At 45.3% G+C, this 26,384-nt stretch overlaps 1 protein-coding gene across 1 annotated transcript in view; it reads left to right on the forward strand.

Annotated features, from left to right (window-relative positions):
* Positions 1-26,384, forward strand: part of LOC135821325 (uncharacterized) — a 246,864-nt gene that overhangs the window by 142,738 nt on the left and 77,742 nt on the right. The gene's annotated exons all lie outside the window — the stretch shown is intronic.

The raw sequence follows: 26,384 nt of genomic DNA on the forward strand, positions 1-26,384 counted from the left end.
TTGCGTCCGACACCTCGTTCCAACAACTACACTGATCCTGAGGATATAAGGGGCAAGGATATATGGTTGGAGGTACTGAGAGATAAACAAGGCACTCCATAATAATAACATGTTACACGACTTTGGGGGAGTATGAATGATATCCAGTCAAACCTCTTTAGGACGAACATCAAGGGCTGATGGTATTTGTTCTGTGAGTTTGTAACGAGTGAATACAATTATTTCTCCAATAGAGACACGAATAGATTTCTCCTACAGCGAAAGATTCTAAGCCAGACCAAACCATTGACTCGTCTTGTATGAAAGAAATGAGTCACCAAACCTTTCTTTAGCAACATGACGGCAACTGAAACAACAGAGAAAATACGATACATGTACAGCACATTCTTGCCGGTACTACAAACAGATTGCAGATCGTAATTCTTGCTCTGCCGGCACGCAACTTGGGGCAGTGCAATCTCGGCGCTACTCACAAATCAAACAGCCCAGACTCGAGTAAACAAATCCAATCACACAAGTACGAGATTTTCACGAGACGAGACTGCACCCATTGGCTTGTTTCGTATGAAGCAAACAAGTCACTGAATGCATGAACCTCTCCATAATGGAGATTTTCCCTGATATGCGAACTTATTTTGCATACTCGGCCAATGCGTCCTTGAACCTTTCCTATCAGATTGGGAACTGCCAACGATGCTATGGCATTGCAAAATTCAGATTCTACCCTATGATCGGAGCACGGAATGCCGGAAGCAATCATGACCAGTGCCTTACTTGTAACGTACCAATGTACAATGAACGTGAGTATTTCGACAACACATCTAAGCCTCAGCAGCAACATAAGCCTTACCGTCAAGAGGTGAATTTGCGTTCTTCGCACACTGTTGGCAAGGGCAAAGAGATACCAATGCCGGAATGGATCTAAATCCGAATAAAATCAGCACACGTTTCCGTAAATGAAAGGGTGAGCATAAGCAAATGAATCGAAGGAAACTGGTCAACTCAGAGATCATCTGTCATTGAGTATTCCGTAAAAGGAGGCCTCGACAGCAGAAAAGATAAATTTAGAAAAGAGATCCTGTCAGCTTTTCCATTATTTATTGTATTCCACCTAAAATCAGCACACTTTTCGTAAATGAAAGAGTCAACACAAGCAAATGAATCAAAGGGAACTGGTCAACTCACCTGTCATTGAGTAATATTCCGTGAAAGGAGGTCTCAGCAGAGCCGAAGAGAAATAAGCCAGGACACGAAATATCCGAAACAGCTCATGCAGGAAACAGTTCCAAAGAAGGAAGTTCCTCGCGCATGCACATCCGAAAATGGACTGCACTGCATATGTGTTGCATGCAACACAATTTCTGCCGTGCACGTGCAAAGCACGCGGCTACCACGCGTTGGTAGATCTAATACCGAGCACCTTACGTAGAAGCTTACGTAGCCTAAGTGAAATACCGAGCACCTTACGTAGAAACTTACGTAGCATAGCGGTGTCGTTTTTCCTGCCATGTGAACACAATAATAGAAAAGCTGACAGGATCGCTTTTCTAAATAAAGCCGAGTGAAAAACACAAGAAATCATAACAAAAGAAACAAACTAATAATACGAAAAAAGAGTAATAATATTAATGGGAGAACTCTCATAACATCGATTGCAGGAGTCTGTTCAAGGAGGATCATTCAGTTATCGGAGCCTAGCCTCGGCAACCACGAGATCTACGGAAGCAGCTGTGACGGAGGGAGTGAAGATGGGACGACGAGCTCCACGTTGGCAGGCAATGCAGGCACGAAGAAGCGCAAAGCTTACCCGGCAGCGGATCCATGCCATTACCCTGGAGTAGGGGTCCTGGCACTTTTCCGATAGCATGTCAGCAATGCGCTTGTATAGCGATGTCGCTGACTTCCCCATGCCTCCAGATGTGGAGAGAACGACGGGGCAGAAGGAGCCATGCTCGACTTCACAGACTCGCTCCTCATAGCAACGCCGTTTCTCTCGCTCGTGACGCTGGTAGCTGGAGGGGACTGAAGTGGTACGAATATTCGAACATTCGTTCGGTTTGTCACATTCGAATATTCGTTAAAGGGGAACTACACCCAAAAATCAAAACTTCATGGTCCGTAGGGTTTTGGACGCTGAGTCGAATGGTGAAGGTCCCACTTCAATCCGACCAAGCGTTCTTGAGATATATCAGTTTGCAATTGTCCTTTTCGGGTCCGTGCCGTGACGTCACAAACCCGTGACGTCATTGAGACTTAGTGATCCTTTGGCCAGATCCAGAAACACTGGGATTTCGCATCTTCTTTCTGTTTGTCCATGGAAGAAGAGGGTATTTGTGTCATCATGGCTTTTGGCTGTGTTGTTGGCTACTATAATCTTACTGGTAACCCCCCTGGGATGAACCTGCACCAATTTCCGAAGGATTGTGCTTGGCACAGGCCGAGCAGTGCACCATAGTAGCTATCAAGCGACATAATTATTTGCTTGAAAATTTCGGGACTACAATGTAAATCCTTCGCGTGTGTTCCAGCCATTTGGCAGAGGAGGATTTTCAGGAGGAATATTATGCACTCATCCGATGCGGACGCTGGTCATGGTGGATGAAACTGTGGTGTGTCCTTTTTTCGCACGCCACACTGTGAAGCGTCAGTCGATAAGCGGAGGTGAGTGCAATATTTCAAAAACACTAGCTACTGTATGTAGTTCTTTCTTTTCCAAAGCATTTGTAAAATTGGTTTGGACTACATCATTACGAAATGTGAAGCTTTCCGAAACCGGCCTGATGAGGTGGACGGCAGTAGATCTCCTGTTTCCCTAAGCTATACTGCGTGCGATCGATGAACCTGTCTGCGATTGCTGTTCTTGATTTTACAGGAAGAAGATCAAGAGCGGCTGTACCATCGGTCGCAGTGACTCACTGTTGAGCTACGACCACTGCCACCGCCCAAAGGTTATAGGAAGGACTGTTTGCAGCGCCAGCGCCTCTAGCTGGCATGTTTTTTTCCTGTATGAACACACAGTATGTACTGCTGATAAGCTACATCACGCAATGACCCGCAGTTCAAGGAGAGAAGATAGTCCACATACCGGCAACAGTGTACACCTATTCGGGAACTCGTTGCGTTTTCTCAGTATGGATGCAGATGAGAGCCAGACATTATTATTATTGTGTGTATGCGTGCACGCGCGTGAGTGTGTGTGTGCGCGCGCACGCGCACGTGCGTGAGTGTGCGTGCGCGCAGGAGCGTGAGTGTGTTCGTGCGCGCGCCCGTGCGTGAGTGTGCGCGCACGTGAGTGTGTTTGCGCGCACGCGCGTGAGAGACAGACATTATTATTATTGTGTGTGTGGGTGCACGCACGTGAGTGTGTGTGTGTGCGCGCACGCGCGTGACACTGAATGTGTGTGTGCGCGCACATGCGTGTGCTTTTGTGTAACGTAATATAACATTCCAAAGATATTCACGTCATCTATTCTGTGTTCTCCTTTATGTCATTCTCTCCCCCTTGCGGGAGGGACATGGAATGACAAGTAGTAGATGCATTGCCGTTAGTGATCCTGAGGGATGTGTGCGTATGCAACCAAGTGCATGAGTGCGCGCATGTGTGCGTGCACGAGCATGTGCACAGGCACTTGTATGCTAATGCACTCGTGTGCGCACGCGCTTGTGAAATTGCATGTCTGCGTGCGTGAGCATGTGTGACTACTATACTATGTGCCCACCAAGGTGAGCACATGTGCGTGCGTGTGTGGGGCGCAGGCGGATATGTGCAGACGTTTTAGAATAATAATCAAGAAGGACAGAGCTGTTCCGGTAATGCAGTCATGAGACACCACAGTAGGGCAAAACGCACTCAATGTGCTACTGTGCTGCTTCTGCTGCTAGAGTGCACAGCGTAATTGTTGGTACACAGCTACGTGAAATACAAGAGAACGTCTCAGCATTCTGTAAAGACTAAGTGATAATGCAAAAGGTGAGAATGTATTTCGCCACAATACGAATTGAGGTGCAGTCCACTTATGTGAGATAAAACACAAGTGAACGGATACACATTGCACGGAGATAATGCTAGCCATGTTACGCAGCAAACTCCATGAACAGGAGTACGAGTGAGGAGACTATTAATCTGAGTACTGTGCGAATACAAAATTTCACACAATTTACGATATGAAGAGAACGATTCGATTTGTGAGCATTACGTAGGACTATACTGTGAAAACACTTACGGATTGTCAGGCTTGTCTGAGCTGCTTTGGCTGCCGCTTCATTTCGAAATAGCCCAGCCAACCGGTTGCCAGATGTTGCTGATGGAGAGCGACTTCTCCAATTGCAGTCATTTCTGCTTCATCCACATTTACAGCCCGAATGGAAGCCACCGCTTGCGCTGCCATATCCTTTCCTGAAAATTTCGGCTCATGCCCGAAGCCAAACATTTTCAGCTCAGGCTCTGAGCTTTCAAGCTCGTCTGATACGTCGGAATCGCTCATGGTGAGGACGTCTTTGTCAGAACTATTCCTTTCACATACCAAAATACCTGTACTTTCTGAGCTTGGCCCAAGCAAGCGAGTCTCAATGACGTTGAAGGGCATGTTGGGGGTGTGTCACGGCCGCATGACGTCATGGCGCGTCCCCCGAAAGTACAATTTAAACCGAAGATATCTCAGGAACGCTTGGTCGGATCGAAGTGGGACCTTCACCATTCGACTCAGCGTCCAAAACTCTACGGACCATGAAGTTTTGATTTTGGGGTGTAGTTCCCCTTTAAGTCACATTCGAGTATTCGTTACGTCACTTCGAATGCAGTGCCTGTACATACATGCACGTCGAACATAGCACATTGCAGTGTGTACAGCCTGCCTGTGACTTTGTGCTGCATGCATGCACATGTATGTCCATACTGGACTGCCAATGGTTCACATAATGTGTATGAACTTCGAAGTAGCCTTATGTGGCAGTACATTTTATGTGGCACTACCGTTTATCATACCTAATAATACTGACAATATCCATCAAATGACTGGGAGGAGGGCATGTGATGTCATCTCTGTTACCAAAAGAATATTCGTTCATTCGTTCGTTAAGCCGAAGAATATTCGGCTAGTAGGTTTTCACATTCGTTTCACCACTAATATGATGTGAAGGCCATCATTTACGATATGGGGCATTAATAGATGACTTGCACAAAGATCCGAGCCGCGAGTGAGATGGGGCAAGTGCACCCTGTGCATGCACCCAGGCTACACTGCGGGCACCCTCCACCGTCTGTAGACTACATGTAGTGTACTTTTTTGTCAGCATGAATGAACGGTCCACGGCATGTACATGTACATGATCAGTACCGTCACTGTCTTCAGCAGCTCACGAGTCATGCATGTGCACTTAAGGTGGCTCCTACCCCTCGGGTCCAATTTTTTTTTGTTTGAAACGTGGCTACAAACGATTGTACTTTGTTCCGTAGGATATCTAGTGTACGGTGACAAAATTATATCAAGTTCTACCGGCCGGTTTCACTCGGGGGAGGGGCCAAACATAGCATACTCACAATTGCCAATTTAGGCCAAAAACACCGGAAAACCACTTTTTTTGGCCGTAGCACTCGTAGTTACCCCATTTTCTTGATGTCCAACATCAGGACAGTAGTATACTTGCTAAATACCAGCATAAGCTTTAGAAGTGGGTAGAATTCTGCTAGAAGGTGACCTTTTGCTCTTTTCGGAATCATCCCATTTCAGCGCACACGTCCCACATATTAGCCCCGCCCACAAGTATTTGACACTGGACTTGCCCTGTATTCAATGGTTATGCTATCATAACCTAATAATGGTACTGTGTAGCAAGTTTGAGCAGTTTCTACCGAAGGTAACTCTTGAAATAAAACTTTGAAGTGTCAAGTGATGCCATATTTTCAAGAATCAGCACATTGCACTGGGACATTGTCCAACGCCTTAGAACCCCTGACTCTACCATATGACAGATACGTATCTTGCAATAATTGATTGCAACATCTTCCGAACATAGTAGTAGAGCTTTGGATCAAGTTTTAGCAGTTTCCACCGAAGCTAACTACCAAAATAAAACGTTGAAGTCGCCCACATACTAAATGCAATAGCTGAGCATGTGCATTGAGTGTATGGTCTAAAGGTTTTCACAACTAGCTCCAATGCGGCAGATACGTGTCTTACATTACTTGATTGCAACATCTTCAGAACATAGTAGTAGAGCTTTGGATCAAGTTTAGACAGTTTCTACCGAAGCTAACTACCAAAATAGAACTTTGAAGTCGCCCACATACTAAATGCCATACATGTAGCTGAGCATGTGTATTGAGTGTGCATGGTTGGTTGGTTGGTTGTGTTTATTTAAATTCGCAAACCGAACGGACTGAACATGTCCAATGACAAGGAAGCGAATGAAGTCCAAATAACCCAGGAATGGGGACAGAGATGAAAAGAAAATAATGGGAACAGAAGGTTCTCGGCAAAGGAAGAAGAGAAAGGAAGGAAAAAAAAGAATAATGGAGAAGAAGAAGAAGAAGAAGAAAAATCGTGGTCACGGCGAGAAGAAAGCTTTTAGCAAAAAGACAAAGGAAAGGATGAAGGAGAAAATGGGGAGACACATCGTGGTCACGGCCAAAGCCGGAGTAGCGGCAGGACACAGTAGACAAAACAACACCAGGAACAAGCACGCATGAAGCATGGGCCATGCCGGCCCAGAAGCGGGAGACCCCGAAAGGAAGAGAGAAAAGAAGAGAAGATAGAGAAATCGAAGCATTGCACATCTACATGTACGCCCACACATCCACACATCCACACACCCACACATCCACACACCCACACATCCACACATCCACACACCCACACCTACACCCACAAACACACACACATACATCTACATGTACATACCCACACCTACGCACCAATACACACATACTTAGACACATACCCCCCCCCCCCACACACACACACGCGCGTGCACACACACACACACACGCGCGCGTGCACACACACACACACACAACACACACACACACACACACACACACACACATGTACATTGAGAGCCACACATACAATTGCTTTGCAATGTTCTCAGTTCATAGAAGAAACGGGACTGCGGCAGCACGGAATTGACGAGGAACAGAGATGGAGCGAATACTGCTTGGCAGGTTGTTCCAGCATAGCGCACCCTGGAAGGCGAATGTCCCCTTTCCAGAGTTGCTGCGGGCGGGTGGCAGGCAGAGACCCATGCTGGAGTCCAGGCGCGTGGACCGGCCACAAGCTGGCAGTAAGAGAACCTGAAGCTCAGGGCTTGCTTGGCCGTAACGGCAGCGCCATGCAAGGAATGCCAGCTTCTGCTTGTACACTTCGGTAACCCGATACAGTGAGAGGCGCTCCAGTAGGTCATGTGCGGATGTCCACGGCGGGCGTCCGAACACTACACGGGCACCACGGTTTTGCAGAACCTGTAGTCGATGACAGTGCCTGGCTGCCAGAGATGTCGAAAATGCATTTGATCCATATAGAAGATCGGGCATTATGATGGACTGGAAATAAGTTATCCGACCCTGTGTGCTGAGGCAACGCCGCATCCTCCACAGGACTCCGATCTTTCGTGATACACGGTTTGCACAGCGGGTTACGTGGTCATCCCAAGACATGTTGCTATCAAATGTTACGCCAAGGTACCTGGCAGACTCCACAAGAGGCAGCAGGGTCCCGTTACAGTTCACCGAGAGTGGAGTATGCTTCTCAGGTAGGTTCCCGGAAATGGAGATCACCTGGCTTTTGGAAGCATTCAGGATCAAGCCACGGTCGTTTAGCCAGTTAGCAATAGCTGAAGCTGACGCAGACAGAATTGCAGACACTTCAGACTTAGTCGGTTTGCTGCAAGTGAGACCAATGTCATCTGCAAACTGCAAAGACAAAGCATGTCCAGCAACATTGGGTATTTCCCGAGTGTATATGTTGAACAAAATGGGGCCGAGCACAGATGTATGCTCTAGTGTTTTTCACAACTTTCTCCAACATGAAGCCAATACTGATGTGGAATTTTTTGACTGCTTTGTCCAAAACACAGTGCTAAAGCAATGCACATTGGGCACTTTCTACTGGTAATGCAATTATTATTATTATACAGTGTTTGCTGCCAACATAGCAAGCAATACTGCTATACTAAATGCGTATTCCATTGGGTACGGTCCAATGGCTTTTCACTTCGCATCTAGCCATTGTTCTTCGTGCATTTCTTGAATGCTTAGTCTCCGTGGTAATGAGCTAAGAGCCACACTGGAGAAGTTTCTACTGAAGCTAACTATCAAAAATATAAAATTTCCAAGATGCTACTATTACATAAAGTAGCTGTGTGCAATGCCACTCTATTGAACACAGTAAGCAAAATTGAGTCACTAAAACCCTATTTGCCAGATATAAGCTGTTAAGACTGATATCAGCTTAGCTGTATGATCTAATATGGATGGCGGTTCCACACTGACCAGCACATGTACACGTGCACAGGCAGAAGAACATACAAGTAATACACCTAACGTTACTTCGAAGTCCATCGTGTAAATACAAGCGTATATACAAGCATCACTCCTGTTCTCCACAACCTGCAGCCCTGGGCCACTCCAGCTGGTCAGAGTGCAATAATTTCTGCAGCAGGCTTGACTTGGAAAGCTAATCACAACTGCCATGGCTGCAACATGAGTATTACCAGCGCTTTTACAGCGCGACTTGTATTAGAATAATATTATTATTGTCAATCCATTGTGGTGCATGGCACTCGTTTTCAACAACCGAGTTTATGTCATTAGTTGCATATCCAACGCCAATAGGAAAAAGAAGGGGTGGGGCAAATTACCACGGTTCAACACTAGTCATATTGAACGGCGTTACGCCATGCCAGGCACGCACACAAAACACCCGCGCGAGTGCGCATGCATGTACACACCCAGGTAACACACATTCGTGCGACTTTACATAGCCTGCACTGTCGTTCTATGTCATAGGAGTGAGTGCACACACATATATATATGTACATGTAGATTGCCTAGTTTTCCATACGTAATAAAATTGTGTAAGTATACACACATGTGCGTGCACATATAGATAGACTCAGCGGCATACGCATGAGTGTGTGCCGATAGGGCCACATGCCAATTATCGGATTAGTCTGTGAAAGTTGCACGGCACGACAAACTTTCGGACAGTCTAAAGATATGACACAATGAATGTGGAATACCCACCAGTGTGTAAGACCATTTCATACCTATTTCGCAGCGTTTGTGATTTTCGGGGCGTCCCTGTTGATATTTGATGTCCTCACTTGGTTGATGACACAGTCACAAATTATCAAATTCACCTCCAATGCCATCCAATCTGCGTTCCGCGATACATGTACAGTGAACGGTGTTGAGGAAAGCCATGCAGCAATAAAACAGTCGAGACTCCCAAGCAGAGGATACAATTCAGCGTATTGAAGTACGAATTGTTGTAAACAATTTTCAAGACACAATTACAAAATTTGAAGTGCGTCTTGAAACGTGTTTGAAGTGCTTCGATGTATTTACCTTCGATCTCCCTGAATCGATCCATCCACAGCTACCCGACGAATTTACCAGTCAGTGCGGGAGATGATCGAGCAAGTTATATTTGAAGGTCGCGAGATGTCAGTGGCACTGGCAGGAAATCTACACAAGCGTATTCTGAAATAATTTTCTAAGACTCAGGCGTGATTCAAGAGCGGACTTTGATTTCTCCCTTCTTATAGTACGAGCACCAGTCGACATTGCATTCTTGGAAAATCTTCTGCGAGTGCTGCCTTCCCCTTTCATAGAAAGAACGAGTGAAGAGGGACGCTAGCAGCAGGTTCTAGCTAGGTCGCCAGAATTGCAGAAAAGCGAGAAGACATTTCCTACAACGATTGATAGCACAAAAATCATCGCTACCGAAAAATTTACTGAAAATCTACACTTTTCAAACGATGCGCGCGCAGAGGGTGTGAGCCACCTTAAGTTGTAGTTGTAGGGTTAGTGGAAGCAGGTATTGTACTACTCCCTGAGTGGAAGTACATGACTGTATTATTATGTGAAGAGAAGCCAGGCGTCCAAACCAACCCAAAATGCTCTTGCCTTATTCTTCGGTGAAATAGTTATAAAAGTTGTCTAACTAAACAACAGTGAGCATAGAAGCAACCTCGATGCACCCAATAATATGGCATCCGGGAACAGCAAGTGTTGCACGAGGATCCCAAGAACACGTCAAGTTCCATGCTACCCGCCGCCATCAAAAGAACGAAGGATAACTGTGCTAGCCTAGTTCATATTCAATGTAACGCTAACGGTACGGGATATAAGAGCCTGTTGGGAAGGCGTGGGTGAGCTGTAAAATCCTGTACGGTTCGAACAGCACAACATATATGCAGCAGTTATTGCGACGGTTAACGTCGATGGACGAGAGTCATAAAGCACAGTCCATGGGGGTTGACGTTTCTGGGCTTCCTTTCCGAAAGGAAAGTTTTATTTCTTCTCAAAAAAATCAGAATCATGCTGATTATACCAGTCTGTTATGAAGACAAGGAAGCAGCCATGGACATTGTGCCATACTAAAGGAACGACAGGTAAAAGATAAAGCACTTCATGTGAAAACTCAAGGACTATCCATAAATACAGCAAATGATAATCCTAGCCTGGTAATGTCCAACTCCGTCATGTGAGCCATTCGGTGAGTTATCATGGGAAGCATAATGTTCGAAATGCTGAAATTTGAACAGTTGCAGTTGTGTTCGTCGCCACACAATGCCATCGCCAGTTCACATTTGAAATGTAGCCATTTTTACTCTCGTGTCCCCGTACACGGCATGGAAAGCTGAGCAGATTCAACTCTTCCATCGCTTCCTGATCTGTACAGTAGTGCGGTTGCGTTCCCGTTCCTGACACTCACATCCGTCTCCGCTAACCAGCATCATGAGCACTCCAATGGTTCCCGCCGCTCCTTCCGTATCGTCCCAGCGCGTCCCGTCAAAATGTGAATTACTGTAGGCAACGGAGCCAGTGTATGATGAAGGCGAATGCACTGTTTGATGATGCTCCAACAAATCCTTCCTGAGACTGACACCCAGCCGGAGCCGCATCCTCGTCATTGCCAGCTAATCATGGGGAGGTATAATGTGACTTCCACCACTCCCTGATTCAATCATAGTTTGCGAGCCTGCGCCAAACTGCTTTCTCACTACAGCCAGGCATTGGATACATATGGCTTCAGTAAGGTTTACAATGCTATGTCTCTGGCCTAAGTCCAAGTCTAGATACAGCTGCTCAGAGTCAGTGCTGATGAAGTGTTCATATCGGAACAAGTGAGACTTCAACAGTAGCTAGTACACATCAGGCCTGAGGACTTCGCAGCGTTTCTCCAGCACACTTGTTCTCTCCTTCAACTCAGATACTACTTGAAGTACTACTAAAGGCCATCTGGCTCTCACACTCAGTCCTTCCACCCCTCATTTTCGTGGTTTGGGCTTCCACTCTTGACTCGGCAGGTTCCTGGCCTCTCCGCAGTCTGTCCTCAGGAGACTGGGGTCGCTCTGGAGCTAGTGCAGCCGAATCGAAGGGAATCGAGTTCTTTCTTAGACGTCCACAAACTTTCGTTGTGCTTGACTTCGCTTCCACTGCGGGAAAGTAGTCACAGTTCAGGACCACGACGTGCTTTTTGCAGCCTACACCAATGATACATGTACTAAAATAATATTCCCTCATTTTTCTGCCTCCCGGCCGGCCGGCACGAAAAAGAACGTATGGAATGGGAGCCTCAGTTCCATCTCTCGTCTGCTAGTGCATTCAGGAGCGTAGCAGCGCTTCGGCATGACGATACAAGCCGAATCAAAACAACTCTACTCTCTAGCCAAAAAAACTAGCTCAGTGTTCGTCAGGCAAAAAGCGAAACTTCGAAAGTCACGAACTCAAAAGGTGGGGAAGTCAGAGTCAGAAGGTCCACTTGCCCCGTCTCGAACCCAGACAATCTTTGTGCAAGTCATCTATTCCATTCATTGGTGACAAAAAAAAACAAAAGAAATTATAGCAATAAAAACTGCTTTATGGAAGTTTTCTAAAAAAAGGAATTGTGTTCTAGTCCATGGACCCCGTCTAAAGAGACTAGAAATTAACGAAATTATGATAGCTGAGAATTAAAATTTCACACAAAAACCTCACAATAATCACACACAGAATGAAGAGCTACATGTACATGTAGACGACCTTTTCCCCTCGTGATCCTCTTTCCTATGCATGCATGTTGGCAATTGTTGGTGCAGTACAAGTTTAGTGTTGAAAGCAGCATTTCAAATGTTGTGATTATTGTGAGGTTTTGTGTGAAATTTTAATTTTCAGCTATCACATTTCGTTATTTTCTTACTTTTTAATAATAATAATAACTTTATTAGGATGACCCAAAGGCTGACCGCCTATCGTGGGGTCCGTCGCATTAAAGGATGTAGGTACAAGAGAGTACAGATTGGGAAAGGGGGGGGGGGGGTAGGCCCCGGCGGATAATGCTCGGGAATTAGGCCCATTCTGCTTTTCATTATGCTCGCATTCTGCTCGCAAAACACCCACATTCTGCTCAATTCTGCTCCATGTCAGTGATTACATGTACATTAGAGTATTACTTGAACTTCATTATAGATCAATGTAATACAATAGACAAGTTCCTCTTTTCTTGTTCATGTTTACGTAGCGTAGAAGGATTACCAACATTTCGCCTCGGTACGTGCTCCCATCAAATATAATGCTTATGTAAGGCTTCTCCTTCAGCTCATCCTTTAGCGTGGCCTGCTCGTTCTCCAGTATGAATGGTACATATGAGGCGAGATGAGTGGAGTAGGTCAAGCGGTCCGAATCTTCCTCCAGCAGTGGGCGGAGGATGTCTACTTTGGCAAGAGGGATGCCAGCCTTCATCATTGCCGTTCAGGCGTTGTCGTTTCAATCCTCCGCATTCTTTGCTGAGCTGGCACGGCAGCAGTCAACCCAGTCCCTGCAAGGTCGTGGCGCTTTACGTATGCCTCCCAACTCTGGGCAAGTCGCTGCTGTCGAATACCCTGTTGCCGTTGCCTTTCTTGTCCTGCCTCGTGTTTATCACTTCCGACATGATCCTTCACAATGCTCTTCTTCAGGGCAAGTGTACTCTTGCAGGCTTCGCAGTATAATTTACCGGATGAGACGACGAGCATCTCGTCCGGGAATTCCTCCACTCGCTGGTGTGGGCTAACATTCACTTTTGTGCTGCCGCCTAGCGACACCCGGGTTCGCTTTGCCCCTGAGGCAACCACATCCTTTTTTGCGGACGTCCGTTTCATAGACCTTACACGGGAGATTTCAGCTTCCTCCGCTATGTCCAGGCTTTGCCACTCTTCGCCAGACTGGCCTTCCGTGTCCACTGGTGTATCATCTTCGTCGTCAAGAATATCAACAATTATAAGATCTTCTTCGGCGGAATTGAAGTCGGCTGATCTGCCACGTACATCACTGAATTCCGCCATTGCCGCGCACAGAGCATATCAGGGTCGCAGGTCAAGACACTAAATTACCAGCCCACAATTCAACATCCAGGCAATGGTAATGAACTAAAGACGTAGTAAAGTACAACAAAAAGTAAAACAATAATATTCCTTTTCATTAGAACATCGATTATCCCGCGATCCGGCCTTTCCATTTCTGAAGGCACCAGCCCAAATTTGGGCTAAAATGGCATGTAACGATTCACAAGGAGTTGCAAAACTCCTCTATACTATAGAGCTTATGCATACCCGTCACGTGGTCATGAACAACGACCAAAAATGTCTAAGTACAGTGAGTCTGAGCTGAGGCGAATCTTCGAACGTCCAGGGAGCCATACACGAGACCGTCCTGATTACCAAGGACTCCCAAATAGGCACCAAAACTGCAAAAGGTCCGTTACGGATACCGAAGCTGAGTGGCATGACGTCACGTCGACGTGCATAAGCTCTGCGTACTGAGAACTACAGTGCTCCGTTCTGCTCGTCTAGTGCTCGGTTCTGCTCGTCTACCGCTCTGCTCGTTTAGTGCTCGGTTCTCAGCTCGTCTACATTTGTAGTGCTCGGTTCTGCTCGTCTCATGCTCCGTTCTGCTCGTCTGGTGCTCCGTCTGCTCGTCTGGTGCTCCGTTCTGCCCGCCAATTGCCTCATTCTGCCGCATTCTGCTCCGATTTTGAAACCCCTGATTCTGCTCGAAATTCTGCCGGCATTATCCGCCGGGGCCTAGAGGGGGGGGGGGGAGTACTATGATGAACAGGTTAACGGCATGCTAGCGAGTATTAGACGGGATCCATGGACTAGAACACAACCTTTTTTAGAAAACTGCCATAAAGCAGTTTTTATTGCTATAATTGCCCTTGTACTCGCTTGTACTCGCTTGTACTCGGGCTGTAAATCATACATACAAGCCCGCTCAGGCGGCCCAATATTACACGATTGTCTTACTGTAGCATGACAGCAACCCCCCTCCCCTGTCTTGATTATGAGTACTATTATGTAGTAATCCTGATGCTCTGATACATGCCGAGGCTAGCTGTATGCTCAGTCTATACATTCTTGATCTTATCTTCTTCTTTTTTTCCTTTCTCTTTTCTTTAAAATGTTTTACTGCCAGAAGTCGTCTTCATAAAAGGAGGCAGATATGCCTGTTTGTTGTACGACTTCAAATAAATCTAACCAAGAGTACATAAGTACTCTTGATAACCAACCAACCAACGATATTATAGCAATAAAAACTGCTTTATGGCAGTTTTCTAAAAAAGGTTATTGTGTTCTAGTCCATGGACCGGACCCCGTCTAAAAAGTAAGAAATTAACTAAATGTGATAGCCGACAATTAAAATTTCACACAAAACCTCACAATAATCACAACACTTGAAATGCTGCTTTCAACACTAAACTTGTACTGCACCAAAAATTGGCGACATGCAGTCATGCATGCATAGGAAAGAGGATCACGAGGGGAAAAGGTCTTCTACATGTAGCTTTTCATTCTGTGTGTCATTATTGTGAGGTTTTGTGTGAAATTTTAATTGTCGGCTATCACATTTCGTTAATTTCTTACTTTTTAGACGGGGTCCATGGACTAGAACACAATAACCTTTTTTAGAAAACTGCCATAAAGCAGTTTTTATTGCTATAATTTATTTTGTTTTTTTCTGCCACCAATCAATGGAATGCCCTATTATCAATTTGTAAATGATGGCCTTCACATCATATCAATACCGTATTATACGCATTGATGTGCAAGCCTTTTCTTGCAGAAAATGGCACTAGCATAATGCATGTTCTTCTGCGGGGAAACATGTGAGTAGTGGTGGACCGTGGTGATACTTTTTTTATACGGAGGTCATTCTGTGCATGTTGCTGTAGCAGAATTTCATGACTGTCATAAAATTGTCTTGCCTTTCAGATATTGATTTCAGATTTCCCCACCCTCGATCAGATTTATTTGAGAAATGTAACCAGGTGCGTGTCGCAGATGTTTTTGTTAATTCTGTGTTTATAATGGTTTATAATCATGGGTTATCGTGATAAGGTCATCCTGCATCATATTGCACTGAAATCGTAATCCTGTTGATGTCGATACAACTTTTGGAAGTAGATTAATGGCTACAAACTGTTAGTCCACGATTTTCTAAAACAACACAGCAAAGAAAGAACAATAAACATGTATTAAAATGTAAACAAATACATTGCTCAGTCCGACACCTCGTTCCAACAACTACACTGATCCCGAGGATAAGGGGCAAGGCTATGGTTGGAGGTACTGAGAGATAAACAAGGCACTCCATAATAATAAAATCTTACACATCTTTTGGTGAGTAGGAATGATATCCAGTCGAACCTCTTTAGGACGAACACCAAGGGACCGATGGTATATTTCTGTGAGTTTGTCTTAACCTAATTTATAACCAGTGAATACAATTATTTCTCCAATAAACATACAAATAGATTTCTTCTACAGCGAAAGATTCTAAGCCACACCAACTCATTGACTCGTCTCCTATGAAACAAATGAGTCACTAGAGAGGTTCTGCAAAACGAAAATGCGAACTTTCGTTCTACGTCATGAAGTGCGAAACTTCGCACGAACTTTCGCAACTTTGGACGCGAAACTTGCAGGGAACGCGAAGTGAACAGTCGTACACACTTTTGTGAGATCGGGTCATGGCGTACGTGCACTTGGCCCGCGCAAACTACGAAAATGTGCAGAACGCAAAATTCGTACACACTTTCGCAAGGACTGTCGCGAAACTTCGTTCGACTTTTCGTTTTGCAGAACCTCTCTACTGAACCTTTCTTAAGGCCCTCATCAGACTACGTACATAGAAAATCCAGTACAAAATCAGATAAAACCTAAAAGGCAACATTTTTCCATGCCTGCTTTCAGACTACACATTTTACATGCAATATACAGGCAACCTTTGACCCTACGAAATTGCGCAAGGGGCCTGGGATGTGTGAAAGCAGCGGACAGTCGTACCCGGGTACAAAGTTCGTACAACTGCCTGGTGAAAGTACGATAAATGCAGGAAAGTTGCCTTGTACAAGGGTTGGCACCCTGCCTGAAAGGATTGGGCAGCTTTTTAGGCTTCTCGCCAGATTCTTGTTGTTGTACTGGAAACTTCTACTTGTATGTAAATGTGACTTATAGGCTGTTTTGTACCAAGTCTGAAGAGGGCCTTAGCAACATGACGGCAACTGAAACAGCAACAGAGAAAGTACGATACATGTACAGCACATTCTTGCAGGTACTACAAACATATTGCAGATCGTAATTCTTGCTTTGGCGGCACGAAACTGTATTTGGGGCAGTGCAATCTAGGCGGTACTCACAAATAATAAATTAAACAGCCCAGACTCGAGTAAACAAATCCAATCATACAAGTACGAGATCTTCACGAGACGAGACTGCACCCATTGGCTTGTTTCGTATGAAGCAAACAAGTTTACCGAACCTCTCCACAATGGAGATTTTCCCAGATACGCGAATATATTTTGCAAACTCGGTCAATGGGTCCTTGAACCTTTCCCTTCAGATTGGGAACTGCCAACGATAGTATGCCACTGACTAGTGCATTATTTGTAACATACCAATGTACAATGAATATGAGTATTTCGACAACACATCTAACATAAGCCTTACCGTCAAGAAGGTGAACTCGCGTTCTTCGCACTCTGTAGACAAGGACAAAGAGATAAAAATGGATCTAAATCCGAATATAATCAGCACACGTTTCCGTAAATGAAAGGGTGAGCATAAGCAAATGAATCGAAGGAAACCGGTCAACTCAGAGATCACCTGTCATCGAGTATTCCGTAAAAGGAGGCCTCGGCAGCGGAAAAGCTAATTTAGAAAATAGATCCTGTCAGCTTTTCCATTCTTTATTGCATTCCGCCCAAAATCAGCACACTTTTCGTAAATGAAAGAGTCAACACAAGCAAATGGATCAAAGGGAACTGGTCAACTCACCTGTCATTGAGAAATATTCCGCGAAAGGAGGTCTCAGCAGCGAAGAAACGAAATAAGCCAGGCCAGGAGACGAAATATCCGAAACCGCTCATACTAGAAGCAGTTCCAAAGGAGGAAGTTCCTCGCGCATGCACATCCGAATACGGACTGCACTGCATGCGCAACACAATGTCTGCCGTGCACGTGCACAGCACGCGGCTACCACCCGTTGGTAGATCTAATACCGAGCACCTTACGTAGAGACTTACGTAGCTTAAGTGAAATACCGAGCACCTTACGTAGAAACTTACGTAGCATAGCGGTGTCGTTTTTCTTGCCATGTGAACACAATAATAGAAAAGCTGACAGGATCGCTTTTCTAAATTATTGCCCGGCATTTGACGACATTCCAACATGTTTGTTGTTGTTGTTGTTGTGTTTATTTAAATTCGCAAACCGAACGGACTGAACATGTCCAATGACAAGGAAGCGAATGAAGTCCAAATAACCCAGGAATGGGGACAGAGATGAAAAGAAAATAATGGGAACAGAAGGTTCTCGGCAAAGGAAGAAGAGAAACGAAGGAAAGAAAAAGAATAATGGAGAAGAAGAAGAAGAAAAATCGTGGTCATGGCGAGAAGAAAGCTTTTAGCAAAAAGACAAAGGAAAGGATGAAGGAGAAAATGGGGAGACACATCGTGGTCACGGCCAAAGCCGGAGTAGCGGCAGGACACAGTAGACAAAACAACACCAGGAACAAGCACGCATGAAGCATGGGCCATGCCGACCCAGAAGCGGGAGAAGAGAAGAGAAGATAGAGAAATCGAAGCATTGCACATCTACATGTACGCCCACACACCCACACATCCACACACCCACACATCCACACATCCACACACCCACACATCCACACATCCACACATCCACACATCCACACCTACACCCACAAACACACACACATACATCTACATGTACATACCCACAACATCATTGCAGAGGAGGTTGAGAGGGCCAACCGTACTACCAGCGTTATAGTACGAGGACTGCCTGCATCATGGAATGAAACCCTATCCCTGCATTGCAGTACTCTGTTCAAATGTTCGACCTCTGACCTGCTGGAAGTCGAACGTTTGCGCCCACGGGCTACTGAACATGAGACTCCAGCGCCAGGTCCAGCTCCTGTCAGGGCAAGCCCCTCAAGGCATCAGCGTACAAGGATGGCCCTGGCCTGAAAGTGAATGTACATGATGTGTACGTCAACAACGACCTGACTCGACAACAGCAAACGAAGCGGAAGGCAGTACTACCGAAGTATAAGCAACTTCGAGCCAAAAAGGTCAAGTGATCTCTGCCTTATGACGTCATACTGGATGACAAAGGGACACCTCTCTCTGACAATAGAGAGGTTCCGGGGTACGATTTTCCGTGCCAAAATCCGTATGGGCGCTACCAAGAGTACATTATAGCAATAAAAACTGCTTTATGGCAGTTTTCTAAAAAAAGTTATTGTGTTCTAGTCCATGGACCCCGTCTAAAAAGTAAGAAATTAACGAAATATTATTATTATTATTATCAAATTTTTGAAATATGATAGCCGAAAATTAAAATTTCACACAAAACCTCACAATAATCACAACACTTGAAATGCTGCTTTCAACACTAAACTTGTACTGCACCAACAATTGGCAACATGCATGTCATGCATGCATAGGAAAGAGGATCACGAGGGGAAAAGGTCTTCTACATGTAGCTTTTCATTCTGTGTGTGATTATTGTGAGGTTTTGTGTGAAATTTTAATTTTCGGCTATCATATTTCAAAAATTTGATAATAATAATAATAATATTTCGTTAATTTCTTACTTTTTAGACGGGGTCCATGGACTAGAACACAATAACTTTTTTTAGAAAACTGCCATAAAGCAGTTTTTATTGCTATAATTTCTTTTGTTTTTTCTGTCACCAATCAATGGAATGCCCTATATCAATATGTAAATTTGAACTAAATGATGGCCTTCACATCATAATCAATACCGTATTATACGCATTGATGTGCAAGCCTTTTCTTGCAGAAAATGGCAAAATGCATGTTCTTCTGCGGGGAAACATGTGAGTACGTAGTGGTGGACCGTGGTATTACTTTTTTTTATACGGAGGTCATTCTGTGCATGTTGCTGTAGCAGAATTTCACGACTCTGTCATAAAATTGTTTTGCCTTTCAGATATTTCAGATCTCCCCACCCTCGATCAGATTTATTTGAGAAATGTAACCAGGTACGTGTCGCAGATGTTTTTGTTGATTCTGTGTTTATACCGTAAAGTACCGTTGATCCGCCCCCACGCCATGTCGCTTCCCAGCTGGGTTTTCGGCAGGGGGCGGGAATTAGATCAAGGCTGTCAAGTGCAGTACGATGTACAACAACGTAGAGGATCAGACTCGATGTGCTGGATTGTGCACATTTTGATCCTGGATTGGCAAGTATTGTGTACAGCAGTGCATGCGTCGGTTCAACATCGTATTTTCGTTGTATACGCCGAAGTCGCTTCACAAGGAGAAAATCGACAGGGGGCGGGAATTAGAGAGGGGGCGGATCAACGGTACTTTACGGTAATGGTTTATAATCATGGGTTTTCGTGATAAGGTCATCTTGCATCATATTGCACTGAAATCGTAATCCTGTTGATGTCGATACAACTTTTGGAAGTAGTTCAATGACTTCAAACTGTTAGTCCACGATTTTCTAAAACAACACAGCAAAAGAGGAACAATAAACATGACATTGTATTAAAATGTAAACAAATACATTGCTGAGTCCGACACCTTCCAACAACTACACTGATCTTGAGGATAAAAGGGGCAAGGCGTTGAGTACTGAGAGATAAACAAGGCACTCCATAATAATAAAATCTTACACATCTTTTGGTGAGTATGAATGATATCCAATCGAACCTCTTTAGGACTAACACCAAGGGACCAATGGTATTTATTCTGTGAGTTTGTCTTAACCTTTTCCCCCCCAGTGAATACAATTTCTCCAATAGACATACGGATAGATTTCTTCTACAGCGAAAGATGATTCTAAGTCACCAACTCATTGACTCGTCTCATATGAAACAAATGAGTCACAAGAGAGGTTCTGCAAAATGAAAATGCGTACAAACTTTCGTTCTACTTCATGAAGTGCGAAATTTCGCACGAACTTTCGCAACTTTGGACGCGAAACTTGCAGGGAACGCGAAATGAACTGTCGTAGGAAAATTCGTGAGATCGGGTCATGGCGACGAATGATGGCGTACGTGCACTTGGCCCGCGCAAACTACGAAAATGTGCAGAACGCAAAATTCGTGCAAAAATTCGTACACACTTTCGCAAGGACTGTCGCGAAACTTCGTTCGAATTTTCGTTTTGCAGAACCTCTCTACTGAACCTTTCTTTAGAAACATGACGGCAACTGAAACAGCAACAGAGAAAGTACGATACATGTACAGCACATTCTTGCAGGTACATGTACTACAAAAAGATTGCAGATCGTAATTCTTGCTTTGGCGGCACGAAACTTTATTTGGGGCAGTGCAATCTCGGCGGTACTCACAAATAATAAATCAAACAGCCCAGACTCGAGTAAACAAATCCAATCATACAAGTACAAGATCTTCACGAGACGAGACTGCACCCATTGGCTTGTTTCGTATGAAGCAAACAAGTTACTGATCCTCTCCACAATGGAGATTTTCCCTGATATGCGAATATATTTTGCAAACTCGGTCAATGGGTCCTTGAACCTTTCCCTCCAGATTGGGAACTGCCAACGATAGTATGCCACTGACCAGTGCCTTACTTGTAACGTACCAATGTACAATGAATATGAGTATTTCGACAACACATCTAACATAAGCCTTACCGTCAAGAAGGTGAACTCGCGTTCTTCGCACACTCTAGACAAGGGCAAAGAGATAAAAATGGATCTAAATCCGAATAAAATCAGCACACGTTTCCGTAAATGAAAGGGTGAGCATAAGCAAATGAATCGAAGGAAACAAAGAGATCCTGTCAGCTTTTCCATTATTAATTTTATTGCATTCCGCCCAAAATCAGCACACTTTTCGTAAATGAAAGAGTCAACACAAGCAAATGAATCAAAGGGAACTGGTCAACTCACCTGTCATTGAGTAATATTCCGCGAAAGGAGGTCTCAGCAGCGCCGAAACGAAATAAGCCAGGCCAGGAGACGAAATATCCGAAACAGCTCATACAAGAAGCAGTTCCAAAGAAGGAAGTTCCTCGCGCATGAACATCCGAACGTTCGAACACGGACTGCACTGCAACACAATGTCTGCCGTGCACGTGCACCGCACGCGGCTACCAGCCGTTGGTAGATCTAATACCGAGCACCTTACGTAGAGACTTACGTAGCCTAAGTGAAATACCGAGCACCTTACGTAGAAACTTACGTAGCATAGCGGTGTCGTTTTTCTTGCCATGTGAACACAATAATAGAAAAGCTGACAGGATCGCTTTTCTAAATAAACCAGAGTGTGCAACTGTGCATATCAGATCTGAAACAGCGCAGTTCAGCCACTACGTCACCCTGATGAGGTCAGCCAAGCCGTGACTTGTGTACAGCTCAAATTTTCATGTTTCATAGCCCGGAAATCAGCCAAGTTTGCTTGATTTTAGACGTCCTGTTTCAGGATTTCGGTGTTATGTGTGACTGTGTACGCGAGGCCATCGGCACCGCGTGCCCTCAGATGCAAATGACTCGGCCCGATTTGCGGTTGCCATGAGCAGCATCGGTTAAAGCTCCCTCCCGAGGCTCCGTACTAGACTGTTTTCACAGCCATTTTTGCTCTCAGCCTTTTTTTGCTCTCTCGACTGTTTTCACAGCCATTAATTTTTTGCTCTCTCGACTGTCTTCACAGCCATTTTTTGCTCGTTTTCTGCCGGTGCTGTTGAGGTTGCACTCGTAATTGTGTTTATTTTGCCCGTATAAGAGGCTTGGCAGTTGTGAAAAAAAAAAAAAAAAAAAACTGTGTACGCTGCGTACATCCACCGACAAGTAAAGTCACCAGGCTATCCGTCTCAAAAAACCGAAATCAGAACAAACTCAGTGACCTGCACCACCGCGACTGGTTACGCAACTTTTCACCGTACCTGTGGCTTACCATGCCGTCAGAAATGACGTAGTGCACGAATTACGCTCCCACAGGAACCATTCAGAGTTGCACACTCTGGTTTATGTACTCTTGGCGCTACGGATTTTTTCCAGGCGTGCTCCATACGATTTTTCGGCACGAGAATCCGTGTGGACTGGCTTTCATACGAACCATGCTTCGTATGGAGATTTTGCGTCATCGGGTGCAGAAAGATTTTTCGCGTACAAATTTGGTACGAGAAACATCCATTTTTCGCGGGAAGTTTTGATTTCGGTACAAATTTTCAAAATAAAAAGGCATAGCGCGGGAATGTGACGTGTTTGCGATCGTAACCTAGGCAATGACGGCAAACACATAATCTCCGTACCCCGGAACTTTTCACTGCTCGAAAACGACGTATAAAAAATCCGTAGAGCCTCCACGGATTTTGGCACGAAAAATCGTACTCCGGAGCTAATGCCATCCAGGATCTGCTGTCTGCCCAATAGGGAGGTTTAGTCCCGCGTAATTCGTGGGTACTTTACGTGTGTGTACCACGTGATACTCAGTGACCCACGTACAGACGTTTTCTGATTCACGACATATGGAGGCTCACCCACGTTCCGCCAGAACGTGGGTGAAAATCAGAATGGAGTGCATTGTGCAAGCTGTGAGGGTGCTCAGCTGAAAAAGTTTCCGAAGCAAAAAATCAAAATATTGGATGAGCTTCTTAGGCCCGGGTAGCTTCGTCTTTGACCAGGTTTGGGCCTTTCGCTTCATGCTTTTGTTTGTTCCGTGTGACTAAACACAACATTGCAACGTGGGTGCCCCTCATCCACTTTACGTGGATCACCCACGTACGCGTTTCCGTTACGTGGGAACTAAACCTCCCTAATAGGACATATCAGGGAACCCCCAGCCAGACAACTGCGGCGTCCTTAAAGTTGCTCAAATAAACATCTCCAGTCTACGAAACAAAGTTCATGAAATCCATCATATCCTGCATGCCAATAAAATTCACATCATGTCAATTAATGAAACCTGGCTAGATAGCTCAGTATCAGATTCCCTGCTGAACATCCCTGGATATCGGATATATCAGAACGACAGGAACTTGATGGGCGGAAGTGTGCTTGTACGTCATGTCCAGTCTCCGCGCTCGTCTCATCATGCCCGCATCCAACACACATCTGGAGTCGTTGTTTGTGTCAGTTCGCATTGCACAGGAGCCAGATGCGTGTTAGCTCCTCGTGAGTTCAGTCTACCGCCCACCGAGCTCTGGTACAGAATTCTGGGAGCAGTACAGTGCCCAGCTGGATGGCATTTTCGCGGACAGCTCTGACCTGCTAGTTCCGGGAGATTTGAACACGGACATCTTACAACCGACTCACATCATAATCATCATCTACTTTAATAATAAGCTTTGTGCAGAACACCAGCTGCAGAACATTGTCCACGCACCAACTAGAGCGCCGTCAAACACGTGTCTTGACCTGGCTCTGTTGAACACTACCTTTCCATTAACCAATCCAACGATCATTCCCATGTCAGATCTTACTGATCACCACCTAGTCCGCCTTGATATTGTAATACCGGAATGGAAGCCCCAGCAACCTAGAGAACTAAGGTTGTGAGAAAACCAGGAATAGCTACTATCAACTACTCTCAGTTTAATGCTGACCTGAATGACATGCTCGAGGACTCATCCTCATTTTCAACATTGGACAGTCAAACTTGCCATCTTCTAACGTCTATCGCTGCTGTAACTAATACGCATGCTCCATCTAAACAAGTTAGACTACCCCTTTGTCCCAAACCTAAGCCTCAACCGTTGGCAACACCAGAGTTACGGAAACTGCTGCAGCGCAGAACTACTCTGCATCGTAGAGTCCTTTCGCAGCCTGGGAATATGGTTGTTAAGTATAGGATATTGACGAAGACGAGGTCTATATGGGAAATATAGACCGAAGTCGAGGTCAATATCCTATTTATCATGATTCCTTCGCCATAACCCCAAAATTTGAACCTTTAGGAGCTATTTTAACATTTTTAGTATAGCATTTGTACTATAGTGTACATAGGATGTTGCCTATTTTGTAGGATGTTGCCTATTTTGGGTACAAGACTGTAAAGCGAGATTCACAGAAGCTTTTTTGCGATGCGACACGCGATGCGACGCGATCTGCGACGGACGCGTGCGATGCGAACTCGCGAAATACCATTCACAGAAGAAGTCAGTGATGCGACAACATCTTGCTGATTTGGCTACGTCACCATGATATTCGCGCGGTTTGATACAACTTGTACAAATTTATAGGCAACTCTTGCACCTTTGTACAACTTTGCTGTAGAAAAGGTCAAAATCGTACGCCAAATCGGTTGTCGCATCGCATCGCATCGCAAAAGTTGAGCCAAGCTCAACTTCTGCGATGGCCTGCGATGGCCCAGTTGCGTCAGTTGGGTAGGGTCCGCAATGGTTGCGATTTGGGGATTTCCCGGTTTCGCGGCTGTCGCATCGCGTGTCGCATCGCAAAAAAGCTTCTGTGAATCCCGCTTAAGAACAACAGAGTTCAGCATCTGCAGCACAGTGGCTGGGTGGTATAAAGGCCGATTCACAATACGACTTTCTGCGACGCGACACGCGATTTGCGACAGTTGCGACATGAAACTGCCTGTCGCGAGCTGTCGCAAACTGTCGCAAGCTGTCGCAATGCACCTGTCGCAGAAGTTGAAGAAAGTTCAACTTTTGCGACATGCGACACGCGACATACACAAATGGAGTACAGTTTCGACCCTGGGTGCACGTGCAGTGCACGTGCATAGTACTACTTGTGCATGAGGATGTCGCAAACATGAAGAATATTGTGAACCGTGTGTCGCTGTCGCAGCTCGTCGCATGTGTCGCAAGTCGCATGTCGCGTCGCAGAAAGTTGTATTGTGAATCGGCCTTAAGGGGTTGCTTGAGATTCATACTGTTGTGAGTTCGAATCCTGATTGTTCTCTTCCTTTGTCTTCTTTCTTTCAATTCTTCTTTTTGAAGTGGAGAGAAAAATTCTACCTCCAAAGTCGAAAGATTACCATGCCTAAAGCCCGATTCACAATACAACTTTCTGCGACGCGACACGCGATTTGCGACAGTTGCGACAAGAAACTGCCTGTCGCGAGCTGTCGCAAGCTGTCGGAATGCACCTGTCGCAAAAGTTGAAGAAAGTTCAACTTTTGCGACATGCGACAAGCGACATACACAAATGGAGTACAGTTTCGACCCTGGGTGCACGTGCAGTGCACGTGCATAGTACTACTTGTGCATGATGATGTCGCAAACATGAAGAATATTGTGAACCGTGGGTCGCTGTCGCCGCTCGTCGCATGTGTCGCAAGTCGCATGTCGCGTCGCAGAAAGTTGTATTGTGAATCGGCCTTTAAGGCCTCGGTCACACTACGGCAAAAATGCTGCGTCAGCGTCAGAATCATGAGCTTTTCCATGGCAACTGACGCAATGCGGGAAGTTTGAGCGTCAGACGCTGCTGCGTCTGACGTGGGGAAATCGGCTGCGTTGCCGCTGATGGGAGTGACGCTTGGCGGAAAAAACAGTGTCTTTCAAGTAAAATTAGTTTCAAGACACTTTGCTTGAGTTGAGCAGTTATTCGACATTTGTCTGTTCAAGGTTTGTTTTGTTCCCTCTTTTTGTTCGAGATGAGTCCGTGGACCTACGAGGCCGAGGCTGCTCTGCTCCGAACCTGGCGGAAGAGCGAGG

The sequence above is a fragment of the Sycon ciliatum genome, chromosome 7 (genome assembly GCF_964019385.1).
Source record: "Sycon ciliatum chromosome 7, ocSycCili1.1, whole genome shotgun sequence".
In the NCBI taxonomy this organism is placed as follows: Eukaryota; Metazoa; Porifera; class Calcarea; order Leucosolenida; family Sycettidae; genus Sycon; species Sycon ciliatum.